We start from the raw sequence: 24,787 nt of genomic DNA, 5'->3' as shown, positions 1-24,787 counted from the left end.
ATGGGTCCAGGATCTCACATGTTGTTTATACATGCTGTGTACCAGACATTCTGTGTGATCTTAAATCAGTCATTTTGAGCCCAATCATACAGCCCTTACTTATGTGAGTAATCCTATTTAGTTCAGTTGGGCTATTTCTAGGATTGATCCCTATTTTCCTATGCCTGGTGGGTTGCACGGGGATAATATCACCTACCTTAGAGGATTGCTGTAAAATTAAATTAATTAATGGTTCTGAAGTCTTTTAATCTCAGTTGGAAAGTGCATAATACCAAGGTTTTATGCCTTGTCAAATGTTGGGTGCTTGTGAAAAGAAAATTACTTTTTGGCAGATGCTCTATCAAAAGATTTCAAAGTAGCAACCGTAAAAAGTATCCGTAAAAAGAACAGGAGTGCTTGTGGCACCTTAGAGACTAACAAATTTATTTGCGCATAGGCTTTCGTCTTAACTTTGGCTTGAATAGAGACTGGAAATGGCTGAGTTACTATACTACTTGAATCTATTTCCTTATGATAACTATCCTTACACCTCTTGTCAACTGTCTGTAATTGACCATCTTGATTATCACTACAAAAGTTTTTTTCCTGCTGAGAACAGGTCATCTTAATTAATTAGCCTCTTAGAGCTGATATGGTATCTTCTCTGTATACTCTTCTTATATGTTCCATTCTGTGCATCCGATGAAGTGGGCTGTAGCCCACGAAAGCTTATGCTCAAATAAATTTGTTAGTCTCTAAGGTGCCACAAGTATGCTGTTCTTTTTATCAAAAGATTATACATTCAAATTAAATTTCAGTGTATTATTAAAGATATCATATAATCATGTTGGTTGTTTACATTAATGGTGGTTAGTGAATATGGGAGTCAACATGAGAGAGAATTTCTTAAATGAAGTGCCTGGTGTTGAAAGAGCTTGCTCTTGGGATCTTGTTACATGACACTTGTTCCATCAGCTATGTTCAGTCTATTAATTTATGTATGTAGCTACTGAACAACTTATAATTAGAAATATATGTAGCCTGCTAAAATCTCTCTGGAGAAGTTAATCGTTTTTCTGTGTTTAGAAATATTAATATAAACTGCTATTTTTAATAGATTATATATTTTTCCATTCTATGCCTAAAAATCTCATTTAAAAGTGAAGTTATAAATATACTACATTAATTAACTGCAGTGTAGTTGTTTGATTGACCTAAAAGCTCATAGACTACAAATCTAATGAGTTGCACATCATGAAAGCTTTGTAGCATGGTAAAAACAAAAGCATTATTTTTTTTGGACACTGATTAATGCCAAATTCTTCTGTACTTTTTTTCAGTCACCTCTCTCTTTAAATATTATATATAGTACAAATCCTGATGTAATGACACCAGTCTCATTAATTCAGCAAACAAACGGGCACCTGCCCTTCAAATAAGATTTTGGATGAACTGAAAGAAGAGAATAAATTTTGGAACAGAATATCAAACAGTTTCTCCTCTATTTCTGATTATCTAGAAAGCAGTCTCTGCAGGCTTTAGTAGCAGGTGCAATTGAAATTGTATAAATGTGGATTTTTTGGCTATTTCATGCCCCTCTCCTTGTCAAGATGCCATCTTAAAATGTGATTCACAGAGTGTCTGCACATCTTTCATGCTGTAGTTTTCATTAAAATTGGCAATGGCTGCGACAACTACTTGCTATACAAAAAATGGACTCTTGGGAATCAGGATACCTGGGTTCTGTTCCTTAGGCCTGGTCTACACTACGGTGGGGGGGGATGGTCGAACTAAGGTACGCGACTTCAGCTACGCAAATAGCGTAGCTGCAGTTGAACTACCTTAGTTTGAATTTCCTCCCTGTCCAGACGCCGTGGGATCGAACTCCGCGGCTCCCCCGTCGACTCCGCCACCGCCATTCGCGGTGGTGGAGTTCCGGAGTCGACGAGAGCGCGTTCGGAGTTCGAACTATCGCGTCAAGATTAGACGCGATAGTTCGAACTCCGAGAAGTCGAACTCTCCGCGTCAACCCGGCGGGTAAGTATGGACCTACCCTTAGTGTGGTTGCTCTTAGGCCTGGTCTACACTACGCGTTTAAACCGATTTTAGCAATGTTAAACCGATTTAACGCTGCACCCGTCCACACAATGAGGCCCTTTATATCGATATAAAGGGCTCTTTAAACCGGTTTCTGTACTCCTCCCGATGAGAGGAGTAGCGCAGAAATCGGTATTACCATATCGGATTAGAGTTAGTGTGGCCGCAAATCGACGGTATTGGCCTCCAGGCGGTATCCCACAGTGCACCATTGTGACTGCTCTGGACAGCAATCTGAACTCAGATGCACTGGCCAGGTAGACAGGAAAAGCCCCGCAAACTTTTGAATTTCATTTCCTGTTTGCCCAGCGTGGAGCTCTGATCAGCACAGGTGGCGATGCAGTCCCAAATCCAAAAAAAGCTCCAGCATGGACCATACGGGAGATACTGGATCTGATCGCTGTATGGGGAGGCAAATCTGTTCTATCTGAGCTCCGTTACAGAAGACGAAATGACAAAGCACTTGAAAAAATCTCCAGAGGCCACAGCAGGGACTCAGCACAGTGCTGCATGACAAGCGTAACGGAAAGCCAAAGAATCAAATGGACGCTCATGGAGGGAGGGAGGGGGTACTGAGGACTCCAGCTATCCCACAGTCCCCGCAGTCTCCGAAAAGCATTTGCATTCTTGGCTGGGCTCCAAGTGCCTGAAGGGTCAAAAACATTTTCCCGGGTGTTTCAGGGTGTATGTCATCAATTTACACCCTTCAACCCTCCCCCCCCCCCCGAAAGAAAAGGGAAAAAAATCGTTTCTCGCCTTTTTTCAATGTCACTCTATGTCTACTGCATGCTGCTGGTAGACGGGGTGCTGGAGAGTTAAACAGCAGCATCCTCTCCCCGGTGGCAGACGGTACAGTACAGTAGGACTGGTATCCGTTCTCATCATCAGCCTGTGAGTGCTCCTGGCTGGCCTCAGGTGAAGCTGGCCGGGGGCGCCTGGGTAAAAATAGGAATGATTCCTGGTCATTCCCAGTAGATGGTACAGAACGGCTGGTAACCGTCCTCATCATAGCAACTGGGGGCTGAGCTTCATCAGCCCCCTCCCTTTCATGTGTAAAGAAAAGCTTCTGTACTGCCTGGACTATCATAGCAGCTGGAGGCTGCCTTCCCCTCATTTTATCTCACTAACAAGTCACTGTTTCTTATTCCTGCATTCTTTATTACTTCATGACACAAATGCGGGGGACACTGCCACGGTAGCCCAGGAAGGTTGGGGAAGGAGGGAAGCAACAGGTGGGGTTGTTGCAGGGGCACCTCCTGTGAATGGCATGCAGCTCATCATTTCTGCGGGGTCTGACACGGAGCAGCTGTGCTCTCTGGTTCTCTGAAACACTGGTTCTCTAGTACACTAGCCCCATATTCTAGGCAGGACTGATTCTATTTTTAGATACCATAAAGGAGGGATTGACTCGGGGAGTCATTCCCATTTTTGACTTTGTGCCCCCGGTCGACCTCAGCCAGGGGCACCCATGACAGCAGCAGACAGTACAGAACGACAGATAATCGTCATCTCATTGCCAATTTACAATGGCAGCAGATGGTACAGAACAACTGATAACCGTCTCTGCTATCATGCAAAAGCAAATGAATGCTGCTGTGTAGCGCTGCTGTATCGCCTCTGTCAGCGGCATCCAGTACACATACGGTGACAGTGACAAAAGGCAAAACAGGCTCCATGGTTGCCATGCTATGGCGTCTGCCAGGGCAATCCAGGGAAAAAGGGCGCGAAATGATTGTCTGCTGTTGCTTTCCCGGAGGAAGGAATGACTGACGACATTTACCCAGAACCACCCGCGACAATGATTTTTGCCCCATCAGGCACTAGGATCTCAACCCAGAATTCCAAGGGGGGGGACTGCGGGAACTATGAGATAGCTATGGAATAGCTACCCACAGTGCAACGCTCCAGAAATTGATGCTAGCCTCTGAACATGGACACACACCGCCGAATTAATGTGCTTAGTGTGGCCGCGTGCACTCGACTTTATACAATCTGTTTTACAAAACCGGTTTATGTAAAATCGGAATAATCCCATAGTGTAGACGTACCCTTAGATATGGCACATTGATTCCGTAGTGCAGGGTGGTTAAGTGGATTAGACGTGGGTCTGCCATTATAGATATGTGGGTTCTGTTCTTAGCCAGAAATGACCTTGTGCAACTTCTCAGTTACCTCATTTGTAAAATAGAGGAAATACTTGTCTGCCTTCTAAGGTTTAGGTATAAACCTTGCACAGTATTGACTCTTCTTGGTTACTGTGGCTGATAATTTTTTATTTACGTTGGATAGGGACATTGTGTTTGAGTGATTTGACATGATTACCTGTGAGGGTGATTATGTAATTTTATGGTATACCTTTGGTTTTCTGGATTTTGGGAGTCAGAGCGCGGTGGTAACTGTATTTATAAGTCTGATATAGAACAAACGGACATACACTAATATATTGGAAAATGTTACAACTTTTCTGTGTGATGGTATCTATATTCTTTTTGTAGATGCACAGAAAGTAGAAAATTACCTTTGTTTTTCTTTATGCTCAGAACAAGCATTTAATCCAAAGCACTGTCATTAATATAATAGAACAAAATTACTTTCTCTTTGATTTTTATTTATACACTGTCTGGCATGATAATATGAGCTTAGTGTTCTTGTGTTTACATCAGAAGTACTACATGGTTAAACAGAAATAATAGACTACATTGTGATAATGGAAGGTGATGAGAAGGTTCCTTTATATTGGTCCAGGAAAAAGGCAGGTCTATTGCCTTGATGTTCACATTCATAAAGCATATGGAGTGCAACATCACAATTATATTATGTTGAATTTTTACTGTGTTGAAGATTTTTTGCCTGTAGCTTAACGAAGTTTTGGATCTGAGGCCAGTCCCATAAAATTTGTCAAAGTAGCCTATTTGCCTGTAACCTTTCCAGGAGAAATTGAGGGTGTTGGGTTTCATTTTATTAGTTGCTGTGATTAAAAAACAAACAAACAAACAAACAAAAACTCTTCTCTTCACTTCGCTCAGTCCAGAAGTGAAGACATTTTTACCATAAATAAAAGTATAAATAGATATCTGAAAGTATATTTTATTAACAACTGACATTTCTGAGCTTTTAAGCAGGTGGCAGCTATTGTGCTGAGAAAGTGACATGTTAGTTTAAAACAAACAAACACCCCACAACTCCAGACAACTTTATTTCTTGCCATCAATGTGTTCCAAGCAAAAACCTGTTTAAGCCACAAGTGAAAAAAACCTGCATGTGTTGGCTGTTGTAATAGTGAATGTGGCTGGCTCAAACGAGAGAACCCGGTATCTTTAGCAAGTACATAAAACCATGTTTCATGATTCAATTGTTAGTTATAAAGCCAGTGAAAAGCTGCAGGTGGCAGTAGAAATTTTATAAAAAGGATGAAGAAAATTACACTGCAAAGATGGTTCTGAAGAAAGTAAAGCTGTAGGCAACTGCCCAGTGTGTTAACATTTTTCAGTTTTATTTTTCAGAAGTTTTAATTTATCCATGCAGACATTCAAATACAGCAACAAAGAAAGCAGAACAGGAATATGTATTTAACAGTACCACAGTACAAAATATTCATAGATAAATATTACTGAAGATTATACGATAAGTAATCCCCTGTTCTCCCCTTCCCCCTCCCCCATGAAGCATCTGAAGTCCAATCTATCTGAAGTCAGTTTGTAATGCTGCTCTCATGAAGGATCAGGTCAAGTGTCTTCATAGTTGGATTTTGTGCCCCTATATGTTGTCAGTTTTTCCATGAGGTTAGTGTTGGTTAGCTCAGTCAGTCAAAGGGTGTGGGGGAAGTAGCAGACTTCCGTTTTTGGAAAATGACCCTTTTGGCCACTATAAATGCTGCAACAATCTATTTTCTGGCATTACTCAAACAAGGTGGACCTTCTGGAATGTCTGAAACACAGAGGCTTGACATAGCGGGGGGCCCTACCCTGGTTGCTTTAGGATTTTGTAATATCTTACCAAAATAGTTTACTGTAGTTGATAGTGGTGGAATCGAAGAGGAAGGATTTTTGAGAGTGAGAAGAATATCATCTGTCTGTAGACTAATCTTGTAGTCTTTATTGCGATGGTAATTCTTTCTGTCTGATTTATGCTGCTTGTGGTTCCATGGCTATATCAAATAGTAGAGGCAATGGAGGGCACCCTTGATGTAACTGAAAAGTGGAGAAGAAAATACCAGTAGTCAAAACAAAGGCACGGGTGATTTGTAAATAATATCAATCTAGGTCAGATATTTAGGTCCAAATCCTAATTTTCTCAGGTTTGCTTAGAGGTATGGCCCTTCCATTTGATCAAAGATCTTTTCAGTATCTAACTTTAGGAAAGCAGCTGGAGCCCCAGTTGTTTGCAAGTCACAAATTAAGTGTTCCGAGTATTGTCTGATCCTAATATGAAGCAAATAAAACCCTCCTGGTCTGCATGAATGATTGGTGGAACAATGTTGTTTAAGTGTGAAATGAGAATCTTTGTCAGAATTTTATAATCAGTGTTCAACAGAGAAATTGGGCGCAATTGCCACAATGAAGACTGACCTTGTATTTTTTAAATTAGGGTAATCATCATTTTCCTCGTGTCCTATGATTTTAGTTCTTTTGTAAATATTTCATTAGACTTCTAACAGTATCAGTACTAACTGGTTGACAAATGTCTTATAAAATGCTGCTGGAAAGCCATCACATCCAGGCTCTTGGCTCAAGTTGAGCAAATCAATTGCTTGCTTCACCTATAGTGGATAGATAGCGACAATGTATTTATAAATTGTCAAATAGGTTGGAATTTAATTCACTGTGAGATATGTCAAGGGATTCATAAGTCTTCAAATTATATATTTATTTTATAAGGTTCTAGTACAGAAAGACTGTTCTGTAGCAAAGGGGATATAGTGTTATTACAGGGAGCCATTTTAATTTTCCTTATTAGGAGTTTGCCCTAATTCATAATGCTTCTGTTTAATTCTATTAAGCATGAAATGAGTCTGGGTGGACTATACATCCATTGTATTTGTATTTTGAGGTAATGAGCGAGTGCAACATCTAAGTATTCTCTGCTTTCCTTCCTTCCTTCCTTCTGTCCTTCCAGATGCAAATATTAAGGTAGCCTTCAGTGTTCCCAATAAAATTATAGTAGAGAAGATGGCATTTGTATTTCCTGCAATAAGTTGGTAATGGATGTTTCAATCATCTGAAGAAATTTAGGGTCTCTGAGTAGAAGTGTGTTTAACTTCCATCTTGAGGCTTTTGTAGTACTATGACCAGTGTCTATATGAAGAAAAACTGGACCATGATCAGAGATAATGATACTACCTGGATGATCACGATGGTCCCTTCTGACCTTAAAGTCTATGAGTCTACCAACTTCTGCCTCAAGGCATGCAGGAGATAGAACTGTAGATATCATGAAAAATTTAATCTGGAATAGGAAGCATGAACCATGGAGAATATGTGTAGTCATGCTTTGTAGGATGTCCTTCAGTTGGGATAATGAGTGGTTTGCAAAGGGCTGAGCTTTTCCCCTATAACACTGAGATTTGTCTATGATCTCATCCATGACCATGTTCCAATGTCCTCCTAGTACCACTGAGACATCAGCTCTGTCAGAAATAATGCCATATGTTATATGCAGTGTTGTTGTAGGCGTGTGAGTGCCAGGATATTAGAGAGACAAGGTAGTGAGGTAATGCCTTTTATTGGACCAACCTCTGTTGGTGAGAGAGGCAAGTTTTTGTTCTTCAGGTCAGCTCTATGTAAGCTTGACAGTTTCTCTCATCAACAGAAGTTGGTCCAATAAAAGATACTGTCTCACCTACCTTGTCTCTCTGGAAGGGTGCATGGGCTGCCTGATTTTCCTTTTTTCAGGACTTATACTTGGCAATTTCTTTTCCCTTATGAGAGGATCATGCTGTTACCAGAGTGGGATCTGGTCTCAATTTCTATAGTGCTTGCCAAGCATCTGATTTGCTATTTAAGTATTTCACTGAGTCTGTCATCTTCATTATGAAAATCGCAGAATATTTGTGGCTGTATTTAATAATCCCCTGGGAGCCTGTTTGATGCCATTAAATGTTGCTGTCTTCTTGCTTAAACTTGCAGAGAAGTCTGGATACAAAGAAAATTTTAAATCCTGATACTTAAGAATTCCCTTTTGTCTAACACATCAGTTTAACTTTCTCATTAAATGCTAGCAATTCACAGATGATAGGTCTGGGGTTGTTGTTCTCCTCTCCTCCTGGCCCGTGTCACTTGAGCCCTTTCAGTTTCCGGGGAAGGCAAACCGGGATCCAAATCCAGTACCTCAAATAATGTATTCTGGGGAAAGTTAATCATGTTTTTTCCTTCCACCCCTTCCAGGATGCCCCCAGGAACTGCAATTTATTCCTGCGTCATCTGTTTTCAAGATCTTCCTGTTTCTTTTCAAGACTGGTTAGTCTTTGCCTTAAGGAAGCATTCTATTTTAACCTCCTTCAGTTGTGTGGCAGGTTTTTGTAGTTTATCTAAATAGGTCAATGGAGCTTTGACTTCTCCCACATTTTTAGAGAGCTCATATATATCTTGAGATAAAAAATAAAAATTTGGTAGTTAGAAAGTCCTTCATAGGTGCAAAGTCCTATGTGAGAGACTGTTGGATTTCCTTGGCCGTACCTTTCTTTGGATACTCAGGCTTGGGTCGTTGGGCATTTCTGTTTTCCCAGCAGGATCCATAACAACACTACAATAGAGGATCTCCCTCCTCTAATTTGTAAATTTCTGACAAAGTTATGGCTTAGATATGTGGGAGCCACGTGGGGGTGGAGGAGACCAGGAGTCAGGCAGCCATCTTCTCTCTTGGTAATGTGACCCTCAGTGTGTCAACATTTTGACAGCCCTAGAATGTTGCTTCTAACCATTTCCCATGTTTTAGCAGTTATAATGTTGTATCTCTAGGCCTCATGTACATAAAAATTTGGAATTATAGTTGAACTGTTTCTTTTCCTGTTGTCTATTCAGGTTGCTTCCCCAGTGCTGCCCAGGCACAACTCTTAGACATATAGGCTCAAGGTGCAAGAGTGTAGCATGGAATGGAAATAAAGCTTGGTTATTCTTCATGGTAGTTCAGAGCAATGCTAGTAAGCTGATATAGGAGTGTGGTTTCTGTATTTTTAAATTGTGTATCCCTGAGTAGTACAAGGAGTTTGTTGATTTTGGAAAGTGATGTCACACTTCATGGACCTGAAATTTCAATGAAAAATGGGAAATATTTTGTCAATCTCTTTCCCTCATCCCTCATTTTTTCAATTAGGTCTAGTATGGGGGGAAAAAAAGGATGTTCTGTATGTCACAATAGTGCTTAGCTCCTGCAATTGATATAAAATTGTTTGAAAACTCAGTCTTAAGACTGCTGCACTGGATATGGCTAGCTCTGGAGAGATCTGGACAGGAAAGGCCTTTTAGAGCATTTTCAGCTGTACCTCAAAGAATTAAAGACTAAGAATATAGTTGTTTTTTTAATTCTACAGAGGTGATGTTACAGAATATGGTAATAAGGTTTTAAAACGTACATATGTATGCTTTCTTTGGCTATGCCTCAAGGAGAATTAAGATCTGAAGTGAATAAATATATTCTATTTGTTCTCAAGGTTGCTCCTGCAATCCGGCACTTAGTGTTGCTGGAAATGGAACTGAAAGTGCCAGGTCAAGGATAATTGTTGCTGAGTTACTGGAGTATGATCTGTGATTATACAAAAATAAAGGTGAAATTCACCCATGTGGAAATCTCTATGCACCACTGAATCCCTTTGAGGAAGTGAAGTGGACTGATGGGGTAGCTATGTAGGGGGTCTTTGCACTCTCCGTTTTGACACTGTTTTGACGCAGAATTTAATATTGAGTTAAAACTTCTGGGTCTTCTGTTTCCTAATAAATTTGTGCAAGTGGCATGAGCTTTGGAAAGTCTGTGAAGAGAGGGGCACCATATTTTCTTATGCAGCTTTAGACTTCAGCTTTCCTCTGGGTTTTATCAGAGTTAGTTTATGAAATGTTGGGAAAATCTCATTTATGCATTGGCTTTTATCTATAAGGAGAGATTTATAGTCCAAGACATTTTAAAAAGGAACTGCTCATTTCAAAACCATGTTTCAAACACTATCTAATGTTGGGGAAGTATGGTATGAGATCCAAACTTCAATGTTTGGTTCCTTCTTTAAGAATCAGTTTTTAAAATCTTATCATTATGCATAAAAGATTCTTTCTCAGGATAAACCATTTGCTTTTAATAACCCCCAGCGTGTACATGATGCAAAGTAAATATGGAGTTTCAAGATTAGTGTTGCAAGCCTACATATCCTTTACAGTTGTAGTATAACTAAGGTTAGTGGCTTTCAATATTTGCCCAGTAAAAATAAATTAATGGCATTTGTTACAATGTACAGTTTAGTGACTTTTTTTTTTTTTAAGTCTTCAGTTTTGCACTTAACATTGTTTGAAACATGAGCCTATCTGGTCCATCAATTTCCTAGTGGGATAATGTCTGTGTTATACAAACTTAACAGCACATTTGGCATTAAATGGCTGGCTGATGGAATGGAGGAACTGAGAATTGAGTGGCCGTGGAAATGGAACTACCCTCATTTCTCTAGGTCAGAATTGGATTCAGTAGACAGCTACACTGTTGCTGTCTATGCTGTTCTGGTACAAGAACCAAACAGTCTATTTCATTGTCAAATCCTTTCAGTCTGACACCATTCATGAGCACTAAAATTACCTTTTTAACAAAACGCCAATGTTAATGCATTATATAAAGAAGCACTTTGGTACTGATGTTCTCTGTGGCATTTCTGAATAAACTGGCTTGACTATAATTATGGTAATGAACTTGATTTCCATTTCAAGTCCAGGAAGCAAGTGTGTGCTGTTGCTATTTTTTGTATTCAGTTGGTTCTACTTTCTGTTTTAATTTTGGTATGATATAGTATTTTATACTTTATTGCTGCCAAGAGAAAATGGGCTTGCTGTTGGGTGTTGTGTGGGTTAGAAGTGGGAGGAATTCAAAATCCTGAAGTTCCAGTTGTATCATTCATCCTCTTGACATTTTCCAAGACTCCGAAAGGGTTTACTGTAGTGGTTTCACATTGACAGCTCTCTGCATTAGGGAATAGTTGGCATTTTTATGCGAGTTTTTGGGCTATTACTATGCCTCTTTTTGTTGGCTTTTATAGCAAGCAACAGAAATTGAATTTGCTGTGGAGGACACAGTCCCTTTCACAAATAAACCAGTTTTTCTGATGATAGGCAAAGTTTCTAAAGATAAAACTTAGTTTAGTGTACTCCTGTCAGAAAAGCTGAATATGAGTCAACAGTGTGCCCTTGTTGCCAAGAAGGCTAATGGCATTTTGGGTTGTATAAGTAGGGGCATTTCCAGCAGATCAAGGGATGTGATCATTCCCCTCTACTCAGCACTGGTGAGGCCTCATTTGGAGTACTGTGTCCAGTTTTGGGCCCCACACTACAAGAAGGATGTGGATAAATTGGAGAGAGTCCAGCGGAGGGCAACAAAAATGATTAGGGGGCTGGAGCACATGACTTATGAGGAGAGGCTGAGGGAACTGGGATTGTTTAGTCTGCAGAAGAGAAGAATGAGGGGGGATTTGATAGCTGCTTTCAACTACCTGAAAGGGGGTTCCAAAGAGGATGGATCTAGACTGTTCTCAGTGGTAGAAGATGACAGAACAAGGAGTAATGGTCTCAAGTTGCAGAGGGGGAGGTTTAGGTTGGATATTAGGAAAATCTTTTTCACTAGTAGGGTGGTGAAGAACTGGAATGGGTTACCTAGGGAGGTGGTGGAATCTCCTTCCTTAGAGGTTTTTAAGGTCAGGCTTGACAAAGCCCTGGCTGGGATGACTTAGTTGGGTTTGGTCCTGCTTTGAGCAGGGGGTTGGACTAGATGACCTCCTGAGGTCCCTTCCAACCCTGAGATTCTATGATTCTATGAACAAGAGCCCATTTTGGGGAAAGCAAGATCACCTAAGTGCAGAAGCAGAGAAAAGTGGCTTCAAGAGGGCAGATGTAAATCCCACTTCCATCAGGCTCCCATCCCATGCTTATGCACTCCATTAAAATCCAGCTCTACAGATATTCAATTACCTTCCCTAAAAGCATGAATCAATATTTAGGCAAGAAAAGCGGAGCCTGTAATAGGAGGAGGATGGCCTTTATCTGAAGGACTAGTGAAGTATATGGCACAAAAGGCTGCTAATGCTGAAAAGGAAAATTGTGTCATGAACAAAAATTCACAGTTGCTAATGGGGCTTAAGGGCCAACGAACAGACATACTCACTAAGTTAACTGATGAAAAATGTACCAGAAAAAGAAAAAGCGAGTCCTTTGGACACAGACGCTGATAACTGTATTTGGCAAATAAAACCAAGTATGAGTGGGGGAAATAAAGGGAGGGGAGAGAACGTATGGTAAGAAAATTGAGACTCATGAAAGATGCAATGATAAAAGGGTGGGTCAGGAAACCTCAAGAGAAGGAGTTCACTGTGTAGAGTGTGGGAAAAGATCTGTTGAATCTGCATTTCAAGAATGAGGTCTCAGTAATAAGGCACACTTCCTATTTTCCTCAGCTAGTGTTGGCAGCCTCCTAGGGATATTATTGCCAGATTACACTAATTACAAAACATAAAGATGCAGTGATGAGGAAAGAAAAGAAATAAAAGGATAAATATAAGGCCACAAATTTATTAGGACCTATGTTCTCTGGCATTATGGCTAAAGCAGGATCTGAGTGAATAAATCAGTAAAGAGTTTAGAAAGAGACATAAGGATTTGACCTTCTACAATAAAGTGTTATTCTCAGTGAAGAAAGTAAAAAGATCCTCCACTTTTGCACTGAGAAAAGAAACTCAGGGAAAACAATCTGAAGATCAGATGGAGCTGAATTTCTGCCTACTATTGTACAAAAAGAGAAGCACTGTATAAAAAGAGAACAAACGTGATTAAGGAAATACAGTCCCAGTAGATTCTGAAGAGTAGGTCAAAGAGAACGGACTAAAAAAGCCAAAATTAATTTGGACTGTCAGATTAGGAGGAGAAGAGCTGAGTTAAGACATTTCTATGTTGAAAATTAAAAGTTTTTATTTGGAAAATATTCCTCAAAGAAATGAGATTAACAAAATGAGGTTAAATGTGGCTATAATATGCGTTGGTTGTAGGAGCCATAAGTGAGTTTTTTCTCACCTTTTATAAATTGAAAAGATTTCTAAAATTAAATAGCTATATCTTGATTTTGAGGAGAATATTAAGATATAACTTGTAAATGTAAGTATTTGGGTATCCAATTGGGGGCAGGATTGTGGCCGTATAAGCAGATTTAGGAAATAAGACCCATATAGCCTCTGCAAATCTCTTCTCAGCAGCCCATTAATAATAATAATCACTGCTTCTGGCCTCGGTAACAGCAGGATTTCGATTTCATTGGCGAGTACAAGGAGAAAGGGCATACCAACAAAGTGGCATTTACAGTGTGTGGCATTTTTCTCCAATCTATGGCCAAGCAGAGGCAGCAAGTACTAATAAAATTGAGTGACAGTTCATAAAACAGGTGCCGCTTACTTCATTCTATCTTGCCAAGTCTGGGTTTGACCTACCTCTACAGTGATGTCATGCAACAAATATCAGTGTATATCTATAAACTATGGTAATTTGTGCAATGAGAACTAACACATTTCCCCGATGCTGTTTTATTTTTGTATTATGAAAACCTTTCTTGGATACTTCTTAAACATTGCACTGAATGGGAAAAATACCTGTATGTTGACACTTTTGTATTAAAGTGTTGTAAGTTGTTGGCCTAGTTAAAGATCAGCTAACACTGGTTATTTATACAACTTCTCAGTAAATTGGAAATGCAAAACATTGTTAGTCATAAATAACAAGAGCTTTTCAGTCAATTACTAGTAGAGGTAATTAGTTTGACTGCTGTGCAAAAAGCCATAGGTGTACCTAGGAATGTTCTCAGAATGCTATCTTGGAGGGCTGAAGCTAGTGTGTACCTGAATTTAACTGCTTGAACCAGTTTACTGCTTACAGCCTGTGGTAAATGCAGGAATATAAAATGGAAGTTCTTATTCCCATCTCCTGGTCTTTCTCTCTCTCTTCAGGTACTTTCAGACATATTTACAGAAGTGCTTTATTTCTTCATATATATAAAGTGACCTTTTTAAAAGGTACTTGCTCTGGAAGAAATCTGTCTTAATCAGTCAAATTGTTTAAAGGAGAACATGAAAGATAAAATTATCTTTTGTTTTATGTTTTCTCTTAGAGAGTGAGCAAGAGAGAGAGGTCTGAAGAACGATAGATTAATCTGGGAAGATGAATGATGCTAAAGGTAAATAACCTTTCTCTTTTCCATTTTTTGCTTCAAGTGTGCTGCTCAACAAAGAATATACTTGTATGAAAATTGTGATTAGAGCATTTAACAAATGTTGACAAAATACTTTTAATCAAGTGAATTAAAAAAACGTAGTTTTATGGGGTAGCTCAATTAAAATTGAGTTTTTAGACGTGAGAAGCTAGTTACGCCAAAGACTAGGGACCTGAGAACTTAGACACATTGCTATACAGTGTTGAATCCCATTATGAGAAGTGCTGTTGATTTAAAGTCTAGAGAGTCTGCCTTTAGTGAACACTTGTTTTTTGTCTTGACTTATTTGAGATGAAATCAATTTAATTTGGCAATTTGGGTTTAATACACACTTGTGTGTGAAAGTAATACAATTATATAATGACATGTCCCTGAAGCTTTTAGGGGGAGAAGCTCCGCATGCTGCCCCTGCCACAAGCACAGATTCCACTGTTCTCATTGGCCAGGAACTGCAGCCAATGGGAGTTGCGGGGGCAACACTTGCAGATGCGGGCAGCATGCAGAACCCCCTGGCTCCTCTGCCTAGTAGCTGCAGGGATATGCTGGTGGGAACCGGGGAGCTTCCCCCACCCAAGGTAAATTCTACCCCACATCCCAACACCCTGTCCCAGTCCTGAGCTCCTTTCCATGTCCAGACTGCTGCTGCTGCTGGGTCAGGGGCTGCACCAGCTGCAGAAGTCACGGAAAGTCACAGAATCTGTGACCTACATGACAGACACACAGCCTTCCTTATAGGTTCAGGTGCATAGAGGCAGACTTGCAGTCCCTATTCAGATCTTACTCTGTCAAGTGTTGATTGGCTTTGCCCCACAGTAAAGACTGAAGGGATTGCAGGATATGGATCACTAAATTATTTATTTATTTATTTATTTTACCAGAATGCTGAGGAGCCCTAGTCATGGAGCAGGATCCCATTGTGCTAGGTAATAAGTAGTCAAAGGATACATTTCTAGACTGTCAGAAGATACTATCTCACATTTGCATCTAAAATGTGAACTGGAAATTTGTTTTTCCTAACTGCTTAGTCTTTTCTCTGACTGCAAAAGTAGAGAGCTTGCTTCTCACCATTTTATGCACTTCAATGTGTAATTATGATTGTGCTGAAAAGGGGATAATGGATTTTTAGTCAAAATTAGGTTTGTTTTTTTGAATGGCTCAAAACGAAGAATATAGTAGTAGGGAAGTTCATTTCACTGCTTGAAAGCTTGTAAAAGGTGATCTGTATAGACATAGTAACATTAAATAGATTCTAAGGCCAAGATTTGCCAAACAGTGTTTAAATTTTAAAATTCTAAGTCCGTGTTTAGGCACTAAAATGATTGGCCTTGTTTTCAAAAGTTACCAGCTCGCATCTCTCATTTGCCTCCCAAACTTGCCTGAGGTTTCTAAGAGAAAATAAGTGAATGAGAGAACAAAAGCAAGTATTTGTTTGTGGGAAATCTAAATTGTGCTCCATATTTGTTTGTCTTTAATCTTTTCAGGTGTTGAATAATTTTGACATTGCATTTTTTGTGGACTATCATTGCATGGTTTCTGTAATCAAAGTAGTAGAAAATAACCTTTTTAAATAATGACTTGGGGAAATTCTACTGAGTATTTTCCTCTGCAGCCTGGGACATGGATCATTTGGTAGGATCATCTGGGTATATTTTACTTAAATCAATTGCCAGTCATTGCAGGGGTCTAGGGCATCAATCCTTCCTGTTCTCTGCCTGTGGCACACAATAGTTTGGTCTCTTGAAATCTGTAATAATTTGGTCTATTTCTTGTTGGGTTTGGTGTGGGGGACGGTTTGTAGCTTGTGAAATGCAGATGTCTGTGCAGTGGTTTTTCAATTTTTGGTTTCAGTGGCTCACATAAGCACAAATACAGTACATCTTGGCTCCATTAACCTAGTATAGAACATCTGTAGTGACTTTTTGAAAAACGTTCACACGTTATGTAAATGCAAGACATGACTTGCGTTCTGTATGTTGCCTGCTTGGAGGAGCTGAGCACACTCTGCTTGCACTGATATTCTGTTGAATGAAATTATAAGGTATTCAGCAACTTGAAAGATCAATGGTTAACTAAACACTAGGGGCTCGTCTCCACTAGAAACAAAGGATTGACCCTACTCTGTCATTCAAGGATGTGAAAAATTCAAGACTAAACGTTTACCACTTGCCCCTTATCAACTAGGCAGGTAACCCTGTCAAAGAAGGAAATTGGGTTGATTTGTTCTTGACAAATCCATGCTGGCTATTACTTATAATCTTTTATCCTGCAGGTGCATGCAAACTGATTGTTGAATCATTTTTAGGTATCCAAATTAGGCTGACTGGTTGATAATTCCCCAGGTCCTCTTTATTCCCCTTTTTACTTTTCTGGGACCTCACCCATCCTCCATGAGTTCTGAAAGATAATTGTTAATGGGTCAAAGATTGCTTTACCTAGTTCCTTGAGTACTGTAGGATGAATTTCATCAGGCCCTGCTGACTTAAGTACATCTAACTTATGTAAATATTCTTTAATATTCTATAATACCTGGATCTTTCCCTGTTTTGGCTTGCATTGCTTCCCGCTTGTTAATATTACTAATGTTGAATATCTGGTCACCATTAACCATATTAGTGAAGAGTGAAACAAAATAGGTATTAAACATCTCAGCTTTCTTGATGTCATTATTTATTAACTCTCCTTCCCTGCTAAGAGGACCTACCCTTTTCTTCATCTTTCTCTTCTTCCTAATATATTTAAAGAAACTTTTCTTACTGCCTTTTATGTCCCTTGCTAGTGTAACTAATTTTATGCCGTAGCCTTTCTGATTTTGTTCCTATAGCTTCTGTGGTTCTTTTGTACTCTTGCTTAGCAATTTGTCCATGTTTCCACTTTTTGTAGGATTCTTTTTTTTTTATTATGATGTCATTAAAGAGCTCCTGATAGAGCCATATATTAGCATCTTATTATTCTCCTTTCATTCCTTTGCATCAGGATAGTTAGCTGTTGTGCCTTTAATATAGGCTAACCATATTTTCCAAAAGGGAAAATGTGACACCACACGGGGCCAGCCTGAACCCCCCACTCCCCGACACCTGCCCAGGGCCAGTCCACGGTTCCCCTCTCCCCCCTGCACACAGGATGAGCCTGAGCCCCTGTGCCAGGGCTGGACTAAAGCCCTCCTCTCCCCACCCCGCGCAGGGTCAGCCCGAGGCCAACTGAGCCCTCCCCCTAGTCACATCCCACTTTTTTGGCAAAACTGTGCATTTGTCCAGTTTGCTGTTGCCAACTGATGATCAGCTGGCAAGAACAAGCTGGACAAATGCACAGTTTTGCCCAAAAAGTTGGAACGACCAGGACAGGGCTTAAAAAAGAGACTGTCCTGGCCAACATGGGACATGTGGTCATCCTACTTTAATGTTGCCTCCTTGAGAAACTGCCAGCTCTCCTGAACTCTTTTTCCCTTAGATTTTTTTCCCATGGCACCTTACCTACCAGTTCTGGGAGTTTGTTAAAATCTACTTTTTTGAAGTTCACTGTCCTGATTCTGCTGCTCTCATTACTTTCTTTCTTTAGAATTGTGAAATCTATCATTTCATCATCACTTTCAGCCAAATTGCCTTCCACCTTCAGGTTTCCTACCAGTTAGAATCATAGAATCATAGACTTTAAGGTCAGAAGGGACCATTATGATCATCTAGTCTGACCTCCTGCACAATGCAGGCCACAGTATCTCACCCACCCACTCCTGTATCAAACCTGTGTCTGAGCCACTGAAGTCCTCAAATCATGGTTTAAAGACTTCAAGGTGCAGAGAACCTTCCAGCAAGTGACCCGTGCCCCACGCTGCAGAGGAAGGCAAAAAAACCCCAGGGCTTCTGCCAATCTGCCCTGGAGGAAAATTCCTTCCTGACCCCAAATATGGCAGTCAGCTAAACCCTGAGCATGTGGGCAAGACTCACCAGCCAGACACCCAGGAAAGAATTCTCTGTAGTAACTCAGATCCCACCCCATCTAACATCCCATCACAAGCCATTGGGCATATTTACCGCTAGTAGTCAAAGACGAATTAATTGCCAAAATTAGGCTATCACATTATACCATCCCCTCCATAAACTTATCTGGCTTCAAGACTAAGCTGGATGTGTCTTTTGCCCCCAGTACTCCCCTTGGAAGGCTGTTCCAGAACTTCACTCCTCTGATGGTTATAAATCTTGGTCTAATTTCAAATCTAAACTTCCTGATAGCCAGTTTATATTCATTTGTTCTTGTGTCCACATTGGTACTGAGCTTAAATAATTCCTCTTCCTCCCTGGTATTTATTCCTCTGATATATTTATAGAGAGCAATCATCTTTCCCCTCAGCCTTCTTTTGGTTAGGCTAAACAAGCCAAGCTCTTTGAGTCTCCTTTCATATGACAGGTTTTCCATTCCTTGGATCATCCTAGTAGCCCTTCTCTGAACCTGTTCCAGTTTGAATTCATCCTTCTTAAACATGGGAGACCAGAACTGCACACAGTATTCCAGATGAGGTCTCACCAGTGCCTTGTATAACGGTACTAACACCTCTTTATCTCTACTGGAAATACCTCGCCTGATGCATCTCAAGACCGCATTAGCTTTTTTCACAGCCATATCACATTGGCGGCTCATAGTCATCCTGTGATCAACCAATACTCCGAGATCCTTCTCCTCCTCTTCCTCTGTTACTTCCAACTGATGCCTCCCCAGCTTATAACAATAGTTCTTGTCATTAATCCCTAAATGCATGACCTTGCACTTTTCACTATTACATTTCATCTTATTACTGTTATTCCAGTTTACAAGGTCATCCAGATCTTCCTGTATGTCCTTCTTTGTATTGGCAATACCTCCCAGCTTTGTGTCATCTGCAAACTTTATTAGCACATTCCCACTTTTTGTGCCAAGGTCAATAATAAAAAGGTTAAATAAGATTGGTCCCAAAACCGATCCCTGAGGAACTCCACTAGTAACCTCCCTCCAGCCTGACAATTCACCTTTCAGTACGACCCGTTGTAGTCTCCCCTTTAACCAGTTCCTTATCCACCTTTCAATTTTCATATTTATCCCCATCTTTTCCAATTTAGCTAATAATTCCCCATGTGGAACCATATCAAATGCCTTATTGAAATCGAGGTAAATTAGATCCACTGCATTTCCTTTGTCTAAAAAATCTGTTAACTTCTCAAAGAAGGAGATCAGGTTGGTTTGGCACAATCTACCTTTTGTAAAACCATGTTGTATTTTGTCCCAATTACCATTGACCTCAATGTGCTTGACTACTTTTTCCTTCAAAATTTTTTCCAAGACCTTGGATACTACAGATGTCAAACTGACAGGCCTGTAGTTGCTCGGATCACTTTTTTCCCCTTTCTTAAAGACAAGAACTATGTTAGCAATTCTTCAGTCGTACGGTACAACCCCTGAGTTTACAGATTCATTAAAAATTCTTGCTAATGATCTTGCAATTTCATGTGCCAGTTCCTTTAATATTCTTGGATGAAGATTATCTGGGCCCCCTGATTTCTTCCCATTAAGCTGTTTGAGTTTGTCTTCTACCTCGGATGTGGTAATATCTACCTCCATATCCTCATTCCCATTTGTCATCCTACCATTATCCCTAAACTCCAAAGACTGAGGCAAAGTATTTATTTAGATATTGGGCCATGCCTAGATTATCCTTAACCTTCACTCCATCCTCAGTGTTTAGCGGTCTCACTTCTTTCTTTATTTTCTTCTTATTTATATGACTATAGAACTTTTTTCCTGTCCGTTGGTCAGAGTCAAGTCTCCAGTGGCTGTTCCTGGTTCCTTTCTCCACTTTCTGGAGCAGAGAGTTGTCCCCAACACATTCCAAGAACTTATTGGAAATTTTCTGTTTTGCCATATTACTTTTCCAACAGATGTCTGGGTAGTTAAAGTCCCCAATAACTAACATCTCTTGTCTTTTGGGTATTTTGTTGTTTGTTCTAGAAATGCATCATCTACGTCCCCTATCGTGGTTTGTTGGTCTGTGGTAGATCTCTCCATGATGTTGCCCCTATTTTTTACCCCTTTTTTCTTTGCCCATAGACTCTCAATTGGTCTGCCTCCCACTTTCTTCTGAACCTGAGGAAAAAGTGCATATGTTCTTGACAGGGCTGGCTCTAGGATTTTTGTCGCCCCCAGCAAAAAAATTTTTGGTCGCCCCCCCTTTTTCTTCATGCCCTCCCTACCCCCAGCCCCACCCCAACTCCATCCCTTCAGAACCCTTTCCCCAAATCCTCAGCCCCACCTCCTCCCCTGGGCATGCCGCATTTCCCCCCCATTGCTTCCTTGGGGGCACCCCGTGACCTCCCGCCCTAGCTCACCTCTGCTACGCCTGCTCCCCTGGGTGCGCCGGCGCTCCGCTTCTCCACCCTCCCTCTCAGGTGAGGGAGGGCAGAGAAGCGGCTCATTCGGGGAGCAGGCGGAGCAGAGGTGAGCTAGAGTGGTGGGGTGCAGGAAGTAACGGGGAGTAGAGGAACCGCTCCCCACTCCAGCTCACCTCCGCTCCACCACTGCCGCCTCCCCCGAGTGCCCACCGCTCGGCTTCTTCTCCCTCCCTCCCAGCCTTGCTGCACGAAACAGCTGTTTTGCGCACGGCAAGCCTGCGAGAGAGGGGGGAGACATGGAGCAGTGGTGCGTTCGGGGGAGCAGGCGGAGTGGAGGTGAGCTAGGGTGGGAGGGGCAGGAAGTAATGGGGGGGGTAGAGGAACCACTCCCCGCTCCAGCTCACCTCCGCTCCACCACCGCCGCCTCCCCCGAGCGCCCCGCCGCTCGGCTTCTCCTCCCTCCCAGCCTTGCTGTGCGAAACAGCTGTTTTGCGCGCAGCAAGCCTGGGAGGGAGGGGGGAGAAGCGGAGCGGCGGTGGTTGTGCTCAGGGGAGCAGGCGGAGGCGAGCTGGGGCGGCGGGGGCACTTTTTCCCCATGCCCCGGAGTCGGCACCTATGATGGCTGGCGCCAGAATGCCGCCCCAAGCACTTGCTTGTTCTGCTGGTGCCTGGAGCTGGCCCTGGTTCTTGATGTATAATGGAAACGAAAAATGTGCTTGTGTATATAACAGATAGAGTGTCAGATAATTTTCCTATAAAAGTAAATTATAAAATCCCCTCTAAGAAGAAATAAATAAAAAGTCATCACAGGAGCAAAAGATCAAGGTCCCAATCTTGCAAACATTTGACTTCAATGGCACTACATAAACATGCTTAAATTTAAAGGCAGCAAAGAGTCTTGTGGCACCTTATAGACTAACAGACATTTTGGAGCATGAGCTTTCATGGGTGAATACCCACTTCGTCGGATGCAAGTCCGCATCCGAAGAAGTGGGTATTCACCCACGAAAGCTCATGCTGCAAGACGTCTGTTAGTCTATAAGGTGCCACAGGATTCTTTGCTGGTTTTACAGATCCAGACTAACACGGCTACCCCTCTGATACTTGATGCTTAAATTTATGCACATTAACTAGTATCTTAGTATAGACACAGTCCAATTTTAAATCAGAGGAATTACTTGCCTAGTAAGGTGCTTCTTGTGCAGTCTGAGTAATAGTTGCAGAATTGGCCTAAAGCATTACATTTTTAATATTTTTAATTTTTAATATATGTTAAAATGCTCGTTTCATCAAAAATTTGAAAGAAGGAAAAACTTTAAGACAACTTTATTCACCAGATTTATGATGAGTCATCAATATACAAAAGCAAACTACAAGATAGTGATTCTAAAGGAAAAAATAAAAACCATAATTTTGTGGAAAAAACAAACATATTAAGAGAACATCAAATAGAGATTAGTTACCACACTGTATGCCTCTTGTGGCACTTAGTAAGAAAGTTTCAGGAAGCATGTATTCTCTCTATAAAAGGGAGATTCTCTTTGTGCTGGGATCATTCTCTGTGAGGAAGAATTATAACAGAATAGACCTTGTACATTGTAACCTCTGTATCTTGTGGACTATGATTCCTCTGCCTTTGCTTTCAAGGAGAAGTAAATGTACTAAGTGCAACCACTCCTTTCTTTCCCATGCTGGGAATACCATCTTCCAGTCTAGAATGAAGATTTGTGTCCCACAGGTGACCATACAAAGTCCCTATTAAGTGGAACCTAAATGGAGATTTTTCATATAGTAAACTTATTGTAACCGTCATTATTCTTGATTAAAACACATCTGAAACGTACCATAGTAGTGTTAAATACCTGTTTTATTTGAACTGCGTAATACCTTGTCTGTTATGAAAATTTTTCAACTGAATGAAAGTGAAACTGTAACTGTATAGTATGTTATCCAGTATGACTTTATTAATTATCTCTGATAAAGTATCTATGGATGTTGTTCTTAAAGTTCCATAATGTAAATTGTGGCGTTCGTAATCAGGCTTGTCACAGTTCAGCCACCACAGGGGGAAATCTTGAAGTTATGAAGGATATTCCAAAGAGAAAAAGCCATGCCTAACTAGCAACAGAAGAAGAACATACATAGCGAAAGGCTGCTGGTCTGTGTGTATATTCAGCAGAAGGACAGTCTTAGATCAGTATTATCCAAAAAAATTCCTGACTATTAAACTTAATTAGAGATTTTTGGGGCAAATTATTTTCTTCACTCACATGAACGGAAACTAACCTTCTCCTCCTAGATGAGTATTTGATAGAGACCATGTAGACAGCTCTTATGTCATCCACTCTGCAGCTCTAGAGAGGAGTGAGTGGCACACACAGCACCAGATGAGGATAAAGAGTGCATGGTCCCTTGGGGACCATTGACAGCTGGTGCACTTTAGAGTTAACCTCCAGACTGCTCTAACTTGCAAGGAGGGCCACACACAGAATCAGGGAGCGGAAACTGGCTCTGTGCATCTGGCCGTCCAATTTTAACTGGAGTGAGCTGCGAACTAGGTGTCTGCGATGCAAATGAATTCTGTCATTCAGAGATAAAATAGAGGGTTGTTAACACATCTGATCAGACTCTCTCTGCATGAAACAGCCCTGAAGAGATCTCTCCAACCAAAGTAATGGAAAATTACCCATCACTAAGCTAGACTGCACCATTGAGTGTAAGGGCTAGTCTACAATGGCAACGCTAAAGCACTGCCGCGACAGCGCTTTAACGTGCCTTGTGTGGTTGCGGCGCAGCGCTGGGAGAGAGCTCTCCTAGCACTCTAAAAAAAAAAAAAACCACCCCCACAAGGGGTGTAGCTCCCAGCACTGGGGCACTGTTTACACTGGCACTTTACAGCGCTGCAACCTGCTGCGCTCGGGGAGAGTGTTTTTTCACACCCCTGAGCAAGAAAGTTGCAGTGCTGTTAATTGCCACTGTAGATATGCCCTAAAAGAGATGTATAAAAAAGGTAGTACAAAAGGCATAAAGTTAGTGTACAGATGCGTAGCTAACAGGCCACCACCTTTAAACCTTTTGACTTTAAACTTTTTCTTAAGAAGGAAGAGGACTTATTTCTTAAGGAACCATTGAAGAACTGCACTGTTTTCCTGAAGATGCAATATCATTCCAGAAAAGCAGCCCATTGAAATCTCTGCTTTTAGCTTTCTGGGTACTCTAGTGGAGAGACTAAATGTAATAAGCACTTTCAAAAAGCTTAGATTAAGTTAAATATCTTTCTTTAAGAAGGCAACTGAACTTCAGAGGAAGACCAGTTTATTAATCTGAGAGTAAAAGTGATTACTAGGATTGTTTGGAACATCTCTGAGTGGATTATTACAAACAGCAAAGATGGCCTTCTTACGTAGTGGCGTAAAGTAAAGATGGGGAAAGACTGAGTCTGTTTGAAGACTGAAGTACATAAGATTTGCTTCTTGCTCAGTCCTTATTTGAGACATGATTTTAGACGTTTATGAAGAGGAAACCAAAATGCAAACGGAAGTCAAAGGTTGTGTAGTATCTGAACACTCGTAATGTCAAATATTTCTTGATCCATTTGAAGAAAGAGAAAAAAATTGGTAGTGTGATTCATCTGAGTTTCCAGAAGGGTTTGGATTGTTGGTAGGCAGAATTATCAAAATCTTGTTTGGAGACTTGTAGACACACACACACACAGACAGACAGACAGACACACACTCTGCATATTTATATATCTAAAGGGCACTTTTAAGTCCGCTTTTGTTTTGGGGAAAAAACTTGACATGAAAGAAGTTTCTTGAAATAAATTGACCTTTTTGGTTTTGAATTACACCAAGTTAATCAGAGTATAGGAAGGGGAACATAAACTCTGTTTCCTTTGCACTTTAAGATAGTGACTCATGTGGAGT

At 40.8% G+C, this 24,787-nt stretch overlaps 1 protein-coding gene across 4 annotated transcripts in view; it reads left to right on the top strand.

Annotated features, from left to right (window-relative positions):
• The window catches only part of SGMS1 (sphingomyelin synthase 1), a 197,990-nt gene that overhangs the window by 79,075 nt on the left and 94,128 nt on the right, over window positions 1-24,787 (top strand). For 3 of the 4 annotated variants that reach the window (XM_045024090.1, XM_045024089.1, XM_045024088.1), the window contains one exon: window positions 14,407-14,472. The gene's annotated coding sequence lies outside the window, so the exon portion shown is untranslated. Of the gene's footprint in view, window positions 1-14,406; window positions 14,473-15,386; window positions 15,432-24,787 lie in introns of all 4 variants that reach the window. The other variant, XM_045024087.1, reaches the window with a different exon arrangement.

This window comes from Mauremys mutica, chromosome 7 (assembly GCF_020497125.1).
Source record: "Mauremys mutica isolate MM-2020 ecotype Southern chromosome 7, ASM2049712v1, whole genome shotgun sequence".
In the NCBI taxonomy this organism is placed as follows: Eukaryota; Metazoa; Chordata; order Testudines; family Geoemydidae; genus Mauremys; species Mauremys mutica.
Note: the sequence above shows the minus strand (reverse complement) of the source record. Positions and strands in the feature narration are given on the sequence as shown.